At 42.3% G+C, this 12,074-nt stretch overlaps 1 protein-coding gene across 12 annotated transcripts in view; it reads left to right on the top strand.

Moving 5' to 3' along the window:
• The first annotated feature begins 3,613 nt into the window (after positions 1 to 3,613).
• Positions 3,614 to 12,074, top strand: part of GTDC1 (glycosyltransferase like domain containing 1) — a 195,259-nt gene continuing 186,798 nt past the window's right edge. For 8 of the 12 annotated variants that reach the window (XM_067299409.1, XM_067299406.1, XM_067299408.1 and 5 more), the window contains exon 1: positions 3,784 to 3,835. The gene's annotated coding sequence lies outside the window, so the exon portion shown is untranslated. Of the gene's footprint in view, positions 3,634 to 3,769; positions 3,836 to 5,001; positions 5,025 to 12,074 lie in introns of those variants that run through there. The other 4 variants (XM_067299410.1, XM_067299407.1, XM_067299402.1 and 1 more) reach the window with 3 other exon arrangements.

Here is a 12,074-nt window from a genome sequence, read left to right as displayed (position 1 = left end):
ACTGAATGTGGGTGGGAAACAGTAGAAACAGAAAGGGTCATGTTTGCTCCTCAAAATTTGAAGATGGTGTTTTTTTCCTTTGCCACAGATGCTCCGTGCTCATCAGTTGCTGTGTACTTTAGAGAGAGAAGAGAGAGAGAGAAATTGCCAATAACACTGGTAACCTTAAGTGTAGGCATGCATAAAAATTTGCTGGAAATTGGGTTGTGGTACATGTTCTTATTTTAGATTTGCCCTTGTTAACGTCTTTTTAATAAACAGGTGCATACACTTCCCCAAGCTGTCACTGTTGTTTACCCAGTCTGTACACTTTATAAATCTACTAATGGAATAGACCCAATCATCTAAAGGATCTGTTTTAATAAGCTAGAGTCGCAAAGTTTTCAGGAAAATACTTTCTGGCAACGTAATTCTGCTGGTAGTGTGGATACAAGCTTTACAAACCCTGCTTTTAAAGATAAAAGAATACGACACTTCCATTTGTTTGTTCAGCACAATGCACTGTACAGAGTTTCATACACACTTGACACTGAGATTAGCAACAAAGTGGGAGGGATAGAGGGACAGGGAAACTGAAAGATATATGAAAGGTGGCAAAGGTTTTTCTAGTGGTATTAGAAGTCCAGGGCACCCTAATCACTGCGGTGTGGACTCAGGCTTATTTGTGCTCGGTCAGCTTCAGGCCCCCGCAAAAGTTTCATTCCTTTCTACACCTCCCGACCCGGGACAGAACAGTCTATCACAAGCAGAGGGAGACACTGTTTTGATTCCTAACGAGTGGAGGAAGATTTTCAACTTAATTCTCCCGCTTCCTCGGAAAGTGCTTTACCCTTCAGGCTATTATGCAAAATGTAGGGTTGCTCGCTCAGTGCACGAGCAGTTACAACGGGCTGTCCTTGGAAAAGGCTCCTAAACGGTGAATCTCAAAGGGGTGGAGGAGCCTCGCTGCGGCCTTGACGCAGTCCGTGTCTACACTGCACGGTCCGTCCTTAACAGCTGTATTCTCACAGGTTATTTAAAGACTCACGCCGTTGGTTTGCCATCGCCACACCTGCGAGCCCGCTTGGGTGAACACAGTTATGTTGATGCAAAGATTCTGTCGACACAATCTGAGGTAGGTATATCTGCTTTGCAAACAGCCCAAACTCTCTCTAGGCATTTGCTAAAAGGTCTGAATATCCAACTTGGGTGCTGGATTGTACTAAGGGGACTCAACAAATGTTTGCTGCCACGGTGCAGGTCTTAACTTTTTGGAGTATAAACCTAACGTATTGGGTCTATCCCACAGTTATTTGAGAGCAGCAGCTCTAAAGACGCTACTAGTTACAGTCAATAAATTAGAGGGAAGCTGCATTAATAATTACACTACTATTGGAATAGGTAAATAAGCCAAAGATATATAATTAACTGTAGTTTCATTTCATAAGCTTTTAAGTCACATCATTGGAGATCAGTATTGTCCGATCCTAGATGGCAAACGCTAATTGCAGAAATTTCCTGTAAGTAATACCATGGGAAGAGTTTCTGCATTTAATTCTTCACTGAAGGTGTCAGTTTGATAGCTCTGGAGAATGTAATCTGTAATATTTATCTCCAGAGAAGTTAGAGAATGAAAGCGGCAAAGGAAGCTTTCCCTGTCTCATCACAGTTATCACTGTTCTTTAGGGCTGGATGGATCGTTCTGTACGTCCGTATTTCACCTTTCTATAAATACTACCTGTAGGGCAGCAACGGTGGAATTTCTGTGATAGAGAAAACTCTTCCACTACGTATTTGTCTGAGAACAGTGATATGTTGAACAAAGGCTACCTATGTTGCTTCCATACGGGGACAACTTCTGGCAATCACCAGCCTGGTTTGTACCCAAGTCTATGACCTACATGTGAAAAGTTAAATAACCTGATATAAATACCTGAAGCTATCCATCTCTTAATAGTCTATTTTAAGTGACTGAACCTAGAGCTTCACATGACTTCATGTGGTTATGAGTTGCACAGTGCCTCATTAGGTCAAAAATCCTTGAGTACACTCGATGTTGGTCTGATTCATGGTGCTTCACAAGGAACTACACTCATGATGCAGACCTTACTATTAGCATTATTCTTTCTGGGAGAAAGAGAAAAAAAAAGAAAAACCTTTACAGCAGCAAGACTGGATCTAGGACAGATAGAGTGATTTGCAATGAAAAAAGTTACTGAAGGGCTCATTAGAGGCAAAGTTATTAGGCCAAGCAAACAGTTAATCCCTGTCACACAGAGGTAACATAGTTGCCAGCCTTGAACTCCAAATTAAAGGCACTCTCTGAGCGCGAGAGAAGTGACTCTTTTCTGCAGCTTCCTCAGTACCATCCGTCTACCATAATGCTGTGGTCTTTTTCTTTCTTTAAATTCTGGGCTCCAACTAATTACTGGCAGGAAGTGCCTATTTTTATGCCATTAGTATGCAAATGAGTGAGAAGTAGAAAAATATTCTAAAGGAACTGTTACAATATCTGTCCACAGATTACTAGCCAATTAGAACATGGGATTAGGGCTGCAGGACCCCAAAAGGGTATGGCCAAAGTCTTTCTGCTTGGGTGCCCAAAGTCTAATTTCAATAGGAACTGTATATACATGGTGCTTTTCCTCAAAAAAAAAAAAAAAAAAAAAAAGCCTAAATTGCCTGCTTACAAATTAGCACCTTTATACTTGAAAAAATGAATGCCTGCACTTCCTTGCCTCGATTTTTCTATCCATATATTGGGGATAATACGTCCTGTCTGTCCGCGTGCCAGCACAGGCTGAGGGTGAATTATTCAGCTGGGCTGATATTTTCTTCATTTCTCACTCAGCGCGATGATGCAAGATGAAATCTTGTACTTCTGAAATTATTTATGGGAGTGATAAAAAGATTTTCAGAAATGACTACTTCTACCTAGGTACCAAAAAGAAACAAAACAGTAAGAAGTGTTTGTCTTGTAATGTTCCGGCATTTCCATAGCTTCGTAACATGAGGAATTTCAGAGAACGGAGAACATGAGAATGGAAAGTGACTGGAAAATAGCCTTGTGAACCCAGAAAATTGTGAAAGGGAATGACGCATTTGCTTGCAGGTTATTACTCATGCAAATCAGCCTGCTCCTCACTCTTTCCTAATAACCGATTAACAAATGCAGGAAAAAACCTTCATTCCTTAAGCTACCCTCCTCACCTCCTCTCGAAACGTCGCTCTATCAGCCCATTGGGCATTACTCATTTTAACCACCTATTAAATCATATATATTTATATACTCATATATATACAAATAAGTTTATTCTGTGCCCAGCTGCCAGGGTAACACTGCGCTGAACGGGGCCGCCGTGCCCAGCGCTGCTGCTCCGCGCAGCTTTGCCGCGGCTGCCGCTGGCTCCGGCCGCCCGGAGGCCCTGCGAGCCGGGGGGGGGGCCGCAGCACCTGCCCGCGGCGCCCCGCACCTGAGGCGCGCGCGGCTCCCGCTGCCCGGCGGCCGGCAACAGGGCTGCTTTTCCCCCCTCCTGTCATCCGCTTCCCTCACGAAAGGCTCCTGGCAGCGCGCGGGCCGCGGCTGTGGCGCAGCGCCGGGCGCGGCGGGGCCGCAGGCGGTGGGGGCCGAGCCCCGCGGCCGCGGCGCCACAGGTGGGGCCGGCGCAGCGCGCTGCCGCCGCCGCCGCGGCCCGGCGGGCGGGAAGGCGGGCGGGAAGGAGGGGGCCCGGCTGGCGGCGGCGGCGGCGCGGGGGGGAGGCCGGCTCCGCTGCGTGCTGAGGGGGAGGGAGGGGCCGGCGCGGCGGCGCGGCGCTGCCGACGGTCTCCAGGAGGGAGTGAGGAGGAGGAGGAGGAGGTGAGTTCCCGCGGGGTGGGGTAAGGAGCGGGGCCGCCCGAGCGGGGCGGGCGGGAGGCAAAGAAGGAAGGGGTCAGCGCGGAGCGGCAGGGCGGGCGCTCGGCCTCCGCGCCGCCGGCCGGGCAAGAGGCCGGCCGCGGAGGAGGAGAGGGGGCCCGGCCCGGCCCCGCGGAGCCGCCGCCGCCGCCGCCGCGCGGGGGGGGGAGCGGGGAGCCGGCGCGCCGCCGCCGGCCGCAGGGGCCGCGCGCTCCGCCTAACATGGCTCCCGGCACCTGCGGCGCTGGCGGCGGCAGCGACGCTCCCGCCGGCGCCCGCTAAGATGGCTCCGCGGCCTCCGCAGGCGTGCGGGGCGCCGGGCCCCGCCGCGGCCCTGCGGCAAGGCGAGGGAGGGGAAGGAAGGGGGCTGCCCCGCGCCGCTGCCGCCGCCGCCTCCCCCTCCCCGGCGGCCCTAACATGGCGGCCGGGCCGCGCCGCGCCGCGCGGGCTGGCGGCAGCCGGGGCGGGCGGCAGCGCGGTGCCTGTGGCAGCTCCCGAGCGGCCCGGCCCCGGGGGAGCGGCGCGGCGGCCGGACGTGTTTTACCGAGGGGAAGGCGTCTGCCTTGCCCCCTTGCCCGGCTTCTCGTGGGTCATCGCCTCCCCCCGAGAGCAGCCCCGAGCCCCCAGCCGGGAGGGGAGCGCTCTTGGGGGCCCCCCTGGCAGCGCCGGGCCCTGCCTTCCCTCCAGGGTCTGCAGTGAGCCCCAGGCACAGCTCCCAACAGCCTCCAAGCATGAGGAATTCTCTTTTTTTTTTTTCTCCCCAGTAAACCCATCCTTAAAAATAATGGATACTGTAAGCCCTGTGGGGCAGGGACCGCTTTTCTTGAGACGGTGTGAAAGGTTTGGCAAAACCGGAGCCAGGTTTCTCTCCAGGTGCCACTGTAAAGCAATGAAATATCAATATCTATTAGATAGCTACACTGCTTAAAAACAGTCATAAAACTATAACCTTCACACTGACATAAATGTGAGAGTGCTTTATAGAACAAGAGAAAACACAGAGACTCAAAAACCTTAAAATCGTCTCCATATTTTTCTTTTAAGACAGAAATGCCACGTGACAGAACACCCCGCAGTAGAGGAGCTGCTTAAATACACTTTGCGAACGAATCCCAACTTTAGGGAAGTGTCTCGAATGAATGAGACTTGGCAGGTCTGCACAAATCTTTTAACACATGACTGTGTGATGATTGGAGTAGCAGACTGGAGGAGAGAAATCACTCGAGGTGCAAATGCATGCACTTTTTTAAGAAGTGGGGGAAAGAGCTTGAGAGCAGGAACAACTCTCTTGCAGGAGGTACTTTATGGTAGGATTTTCTACCTCTTGAGAAGTAGATGTGCATTGCCATGATTCAGAATTTAGCACAATAGTCAGGTAAAGATGAGTAGCAGATTTTAGAGTGGCTTGTAACAATGGTTTTGGCATAATTAAATAGAGCTATTTTATTGGACTCTATTAACCTGGTTAACCTTAAATCTTAACCATGACAGGGTTTTCATGTAAAGAGTCTCCATACAAAGTGCAATATTGAATTTTAATTGGAGCTTTCAAGATCTAATGTGGAATGTATTCTTCTTGCTTCATCCTCTTTTTTTTTTTCCTTCCCTTTTTATTGGAAGACCAGACATAGTAAAATACGTTGGAAGATTACTTTCTGATGCAAGTTTAGATGTGAGTCTAGATTACATAAAATCAATCTTGATAAATCAATTAAGGACCAGGTTTTTTTTTCAATACTTTTTTTTTTTTGATTTGTATCCCTACAGCATATAAAAAGGTGAGGCTCATCCTTACTATTGCAGTATCTCAGTCTTTATAATCTTTCTAAATGATTTGCCAGTCTATTGGTTGATCAGTAGGTAGAAACTGTAGAACCTAGGAAACTGTCCCGTTGTCCAGCTCAGGATGTCGGTGTTTTACAAATACAGTACAAAAAGTTAATCTCTGCACTGATGACTGTACAATTTAAAGTAACTGCAGTAATATTTCTATGATGGCTATCATTAATTTTGCCTAGAGTAGTGCAGTAAAGCCCTGTGAAGGTAAGAACGGCACAAACACAAGGTAGTGGATTGTCCCTGTCCCACAGAATTTAGCCTAAATAAATAGCTTATAGTGAGGGCAGGAGTTTGGCCCATAAGTGACTAATGGGATGCCAACAAACATTTATTTTGTTATTTTGGGGAAAGGATAAGCTGGATGGGAAGGAAAAATAGAGGGCCACATCAAAATGTCAGAGAACAAAATAATAAGAAAGAGAGGAGGACTGAGGTAGTCTCTAAATAGTGATTAAAAGTCTAAACCTGGCATAAAACTGTCTTTCGGTGAGATGTACTCTGCAGATAGTCCAGTGGCTGTGGCTGTCTTTTGGCCAACTTGGGAACTGTTTTGGGTGCAAGCGTGGCAGTGTGGAATTTGATACGAGTTACAAAAGCCTGTTAATTAACTCTTGCCAATCTCTTTGCTACATCAAGATCAGTACCAAGTTCAACTGGTACTGTTGCTGTAGTCGTAGTTTCCAAAGTGCCTAAGTTACAGCTGAAACATGTCATTTAGGCTGCTAAGTCACTTAGACTCTAATGTAAAAGTTATACAACTTCCTTAATGTTGTTTTAAAACCAAAATATAGGCATATTTCAAAGTCCTGTTTGGCTGGAGGCCCATTTTTTGAGTGGCCGGTAAAAGTAATAAACTATCCTCAAACATTTCTGCTCAATAAAATTTGAGAATAGGAAAACAAAAAGTTCTTGGTTTAGCTTTTTATAAATGTTTCCTACACCATAAGACTGTAGTGTTTGACATTGTCCGTAGCTGAAAGAAGAGCCAAGTGTCTTGAGCTTTTTAGGCCTATGGCCCTGTCTACACTGTAGACTAATTATTTTATAACTGTTTTGATCAGAGCTGAGAAAGCTTATGGTCCATGACTGATATGCTGCACTGGCAAAAATTTCTAGGTAGGCATTTTTACCATCAAAACAGCACTTTACCAGTGCACTTTCTTTCACTCAGGGCTGCTGGAATAAACTACTTTAGCAAAAACTGAATTGCTGCTGTAAGCTGTGATCATACCAAACTCCTCCTAATGTGGAGATGGCCAGTATTTTTTTAGGAGTAGCTGCTCTATTTGAATACCTCACTGTTTGTATGTTCAGCTTGAATCTAACTTATTTAAAAAATAAGTGTTTTACATACTGCATTGTTTGGCTTCACTAGGTCAGAATATGCTTATGCAATACAGTGCTATATTTTAGATAGAGAGATCCATTGAGATAAGACACTTCTCATGCAACAGTTTAATGTGGAATATTCTCCTGTATTAGCTTTTATGAATTGCAAAGAGAAAGACTTGAAAGTCCAAAGATTTGATCTTGTCTGGTTAAATAATTCAGTTAAACTACTACTCTGTTTCTGTGCAAGTTGGATCCTGAATTATGTGGTCACAAGAAACATGGATATCCTTCTTGAACATTTAATCCTGTGAGAACAGAATTGTGTTCTGTTGTAAGGAAATATACTGAGGATATATTCTAAGGTTAAATTTTAGTAATAGTGGAAGGAATAATGAGACCTTAATGCTGACAGGTCTGTTTGAGTACTTCTGTATCCTGCTAGTTATGAGACATAAGACACATAGTGAAAATAGTTATAAGAGTAGTAACAAAACAAGGCAAACAATCTGAAAACTTGAAAAGAATGGCTGTCTCGTTTGTCTTGACTAGTTGTATGACTTATTGCTAATTAAAAAAATAAACACAGAAGTGGAGAACAAACTAATATATGCAAGGTTCTTAGGAATATATGCAGCAGGCAACCATATTTCAGTAATATGTTAGCTACTATCGTTTTTTCCATTTGCATGTGAGAAGCACTCTCTACCAAGTTTGTAAAGCAGGAAAATCATCTTAATCTTTGGTGGCAGAGTTGTTAGAGAGGAGCTCTTGAGTGTCTTCCTTCCCCTGCCCCCAGCCATCGCTAAGCGGTGCAGTTAGCAGTATAATGCAGTGCCTTCGTGCTCCAAGGACACGTACCCACTGTGAATTTCACTTCGGAATAGATAAATCTCAAAGTATGTCTTAAATATACACCTTAGCTATCCATATTGCTGCACATCAGATGTGAAAGTAAAAAATAAATGTGTGAAGCACCAGACAGAACATGAGATCTGTAAATCTGAAAACCACATCTCCAGACAATCTATTATCCTAAATCCTGGCCTGTGCATATATGCGTGCTTTATTGTAGATCCGCAGTATTTCCTGTAGGCAAGAAATCAAAGTTCTTTTCAATTTATAAATGACAGTGAGTGGGGAAGCCCATATTTCAAATATTGCTAGTATTTTGGGCATCGGTACCTCTTTGATGTCCAAATAAGAACTGGAGAAATATCTAAAATTAACAATGAAATATGGTACTTGGAAGAAAACAGGTGAGGCCAGGCACTAAAGGTCATTTAGTTTGTGCCCCAAAACATTATTCAGTAGGGTTAAGATACAGGAAGAACAGAAACTGTCGAGGCTTAAATCCCCAAATAAGTTAATGCTGTATAAGCAACTTTGATTCAGATATGTGCATGTGTGTATATGTGCATGTGATCAAAAATATTTATGTAAAATATAAAACACAGGATCAGCAAAAGTTTTCTCCCTTGTACTTCAGGTGTAACTAGGTTTGCAGTCATGTTCGTACCTTAATTTTTTAAAATAATACATTGTTATAAAAAAAATAATGCCAGGTTGGAGAAAAAAGAGGAGTTTAAACAATTTTATATCTTAAAACCTCTAAGTGTTGTATCCTTACAACAGTATTGCCAGTGTGGCTTCCCCACTGTTTTCCAGTTTTGTTCCGAGATTATTTCTGGACAGTCAAATGCCATTTTTGTTCAATAACTTGGTTATCTTAATGAAGACCAATAGTGTAAGTATGGTGTTGCCATAGGTACCGTGGGAATGTTTTCCTCTAAGAGCCAGAACGATTGTTCTTAAACAGGTATTTTTGGCCATGTATTTGGCTACAGAAAGTTCATAGTGATCATAGTCTTGATGAATAAAATACCATTTCTCTTATGGTCACACATGAAGCTTATAATTGTTTTACTTGAGACTTACTGATCTAGAGTGCAAGATTCCTTTCGTACTCTATTAGAAGCTGTCATTGTGGGTGCGTGGGGGGAACTTCACACCTAACTGTAGTTGGATTTAGGTTTAATACGATGCAGCCTTTTATTTTTTATCTGAGGTGGAAGATCTACTGAACTGATTTTCCATGATGGACGTTGTTCACACTGGTAGAATTCAGTGGTCAGGTATGTTGGAATGAAAGATGAGGATCTCACTGTTGCTGTTGGTTGATCTTCTCAATCTAAAAAGACAAAGAAAAGTCTCCCCTTCTCAAAAATAATGGAGACTTCTGGCTCCTCCTCGGGAGGCCTAATAAAACAGCGGTAATAAAAATATAACTGTTATAAAGTCATTATGTGGAAGAACTTCCGGGATATCACAAAGCACTTTGTGCATACATGCAAGAGTATATGAATGCTGAAAAGTCAGTGGAGTGATTGCATAGAGCAATGATAGTGTGTGATTGTAGTGGCAGAATATTAGGGAAGAAGAATGGGGAAAACATCTGTTTCTAGGACCAGTTCTTAGAAAAAGGATTATACTCTTCCTGTTTTTTCCAAACAGATTGTTTTGGAGAGAGAGAAAAAAGATTTGCAGTTATGTGTTAACTTCATTATTTTGGATTATTTTACAATGTAGATTTTGATTCTATTTTCATAATGGCTTATTTACAAAGTTACACCTCTGTAAGTAAAATAAGAATAAAGTCTATGTTGCATTGTAAAAATAACAAGGTGTTTTTTTAGAAACGTCTTGCCTGGCAGATGTAATTGAACAAGTGTTTTTTCCTAGAAGCACCATAATTTCCATCATATAAGAACTTCAGTCTTTTAACGAAGCACAAAGCCTCATTCATCTGATGCTCAGCATCATATTTGCTATGTATCTTTCTGTTCTGATATTTACTTCACATATAAATATTCCAGAAGTAACTGTAACATGAAAGAAGAAATTTGGCAAGTAGTCTGAGAGGCACTGTATCTCTTATAATCTATTTTCAAGGTTTACACGAGGAATATGCTGGAGGGTGATTTTGCAGATTAAGTAATCCAACAGTCTTCTGTGAAATCCTGTGTTTGAGATTTCCCAGTTGAAACTTTGGCCTTTGACCTTGTCTATTAGATTGCATAGTGAATTTCCGGTTATAAATAGGTTGAGATAAATTCAAGTTCTCCAAAAAAACAGTAAAGTGATCTTGTTGGATTTGGAGACTAAGTTCTTGTCCTGATCTTACTTTAAGAAAACTTTTGCAAGAAATATGCTTTTGTTATCATTAAGTCAGTTTCCTTTTTGGTTGTAATTTAAATGTAGAGGCAGGATTTATAGAAATGACTGTAGGGTAGTGCTGGCCTAATTAGTCATTATTTCTGGCAAGGCATAAAAAATTGTTCTTTCTGTGCCTAAAACTAATAGTGTGCTTGTTAGTTAATCTGTATGCCTTTTGTAAAACAAATGGTTGTGCTAATAAGTGCAAAATATACACATTTAAAGTTCTTATAATTTGGCATGCTGTTGCAGGGAATCATTCAGGTTTTTTGTTGCTAGTCCAATTTATCAAGGTAGGCTCTCTTTCGTTTGCATATTTATATATATCTTTATATATACACACATGCAGTTTTAAAATATATATATATTTATAAAATATATAAAAATGATATTTTTTTAGAGAAATAATAGTAGCTGAATTGCAACTTGTAGTAGTGATTTTGGAATTGAACATGGATTTTCTACTAATTTATATTCTAGGATTAAGTGCAAAACACTGCAGTGCTTTATAAAAGTATTAATACCTATCAAAAGGTTTCACAAAGTTTTAGCATTATCCGTGCGTTGTGTTCGCTATTGGAAGACTAAGTTATGGCTCTTACAGAGTCTTTTTTTTTTTTTTTTTTGCCTTATTCAGATGAATTGCCAGTTATTGGTATTTCACCCAGAAGTGACCCAGGTGACTTACGGAATTCCATCACCTTCAGCAGTACTGTGTATGTGCAGTGTCTCTACTAATCAGGCTTAAGAGGGGCATTCAGCACATTCATGACTGAAAACCTGCCTTTAAAAAAAAAAAAAAAAAAAAAAAAAAAGAGCGTGGGCATGTGACATGAAGGCTCCTCCGTGCCTTATTCCCTTTCATTGTGAGAACACAGCCTACGCCACTCTTACACCTCCTTAACTACCCCAGGACACTGCTGGAGCCTGAAGCTCGTTCTTAGGTTCCTTTTTACAAATCTGTTTCATGATTAAACATTTAAAAGTCACAACCCCCAACATGGAACTGCATTTTCATGGTAGCTGTGACATTACTTTACTGTTCACGCTGTGAATTTCGTTCTATACTAAAATGAATATTATATTGTCCCTTAAGTTGGTTGTCAGTAGAGAATAGAGAAGCTACACTTATAGCATCTGTATGCAATCTTTGCGACAAGTAGGACCCTCTGGAAAGCTGTTACTGTTGGGGCAGAACTAATCATTCCATGTGAAATTATATAAGGAGAATTAGCTCTGACTCTACCTCATTTCCTTTCATACTCCTGTGAAAATAAGCTTAGAAACATCAACCCTTCCCTCCTTATTTCTCTGTACTAAATATTTTATTAAATATTACTTTTTATTAAGGTTTATTTGTTGTAGATGCTATAAACAAAAACAATTCGATATATTTTGCGCTACTAATGGGATATACCTCCTTGCCCAGTTTGTTAGTTTTAGATTTCCTTCTCAGGATTAGATTCCCAGGTTTAGTTGCCATTGGTTTCTTTGTACTTTGACTTTATTTCCCCAGAGGATCATTCAGAGTACTTCATATTTAAGGTAGCATGCTTGATGTGATAGAAGATTGTCAGTCACAGACTGCCTTGGTTATTTAGAAAAAAAGAGATATCAAAAGCCTGCTTGGAGCTCTAAGGAGCAGTATAGTCACCTGCTGATTTGCCTGGCAGGGGCCTAAACTCGTGCAGCCCTTAGGTTTAGAGCAGAAAACACAGAAAGGTCTCTGGAGGTCATTCAGTCTATGCTAAAGCCCTGTATTGTATTTATGAGTATATAGTACCCATCATAAAGCAAGATAAATATACATAGATGGTTT

Source organism: Apteryx mantelli, chromosome 6, assembly GCF_036417845.1.
Source record: "Apteryx mantelli isolate bAptMan1 chromosome 6, bAptMan1.hap1, whole genome shotgun sequence".
In the NCBI taxonomy this organism is placed as follows: Eukaryota; Metazoa; Chordata; class Aves; order Apterygiformes; family Apterygidae; genus Apteryx; species Apteryx mantelli.
Note: the sequence above shows the minus strand (reverse complement) of the source record. Positions and strands in the feature narration are given on the sequence as shown.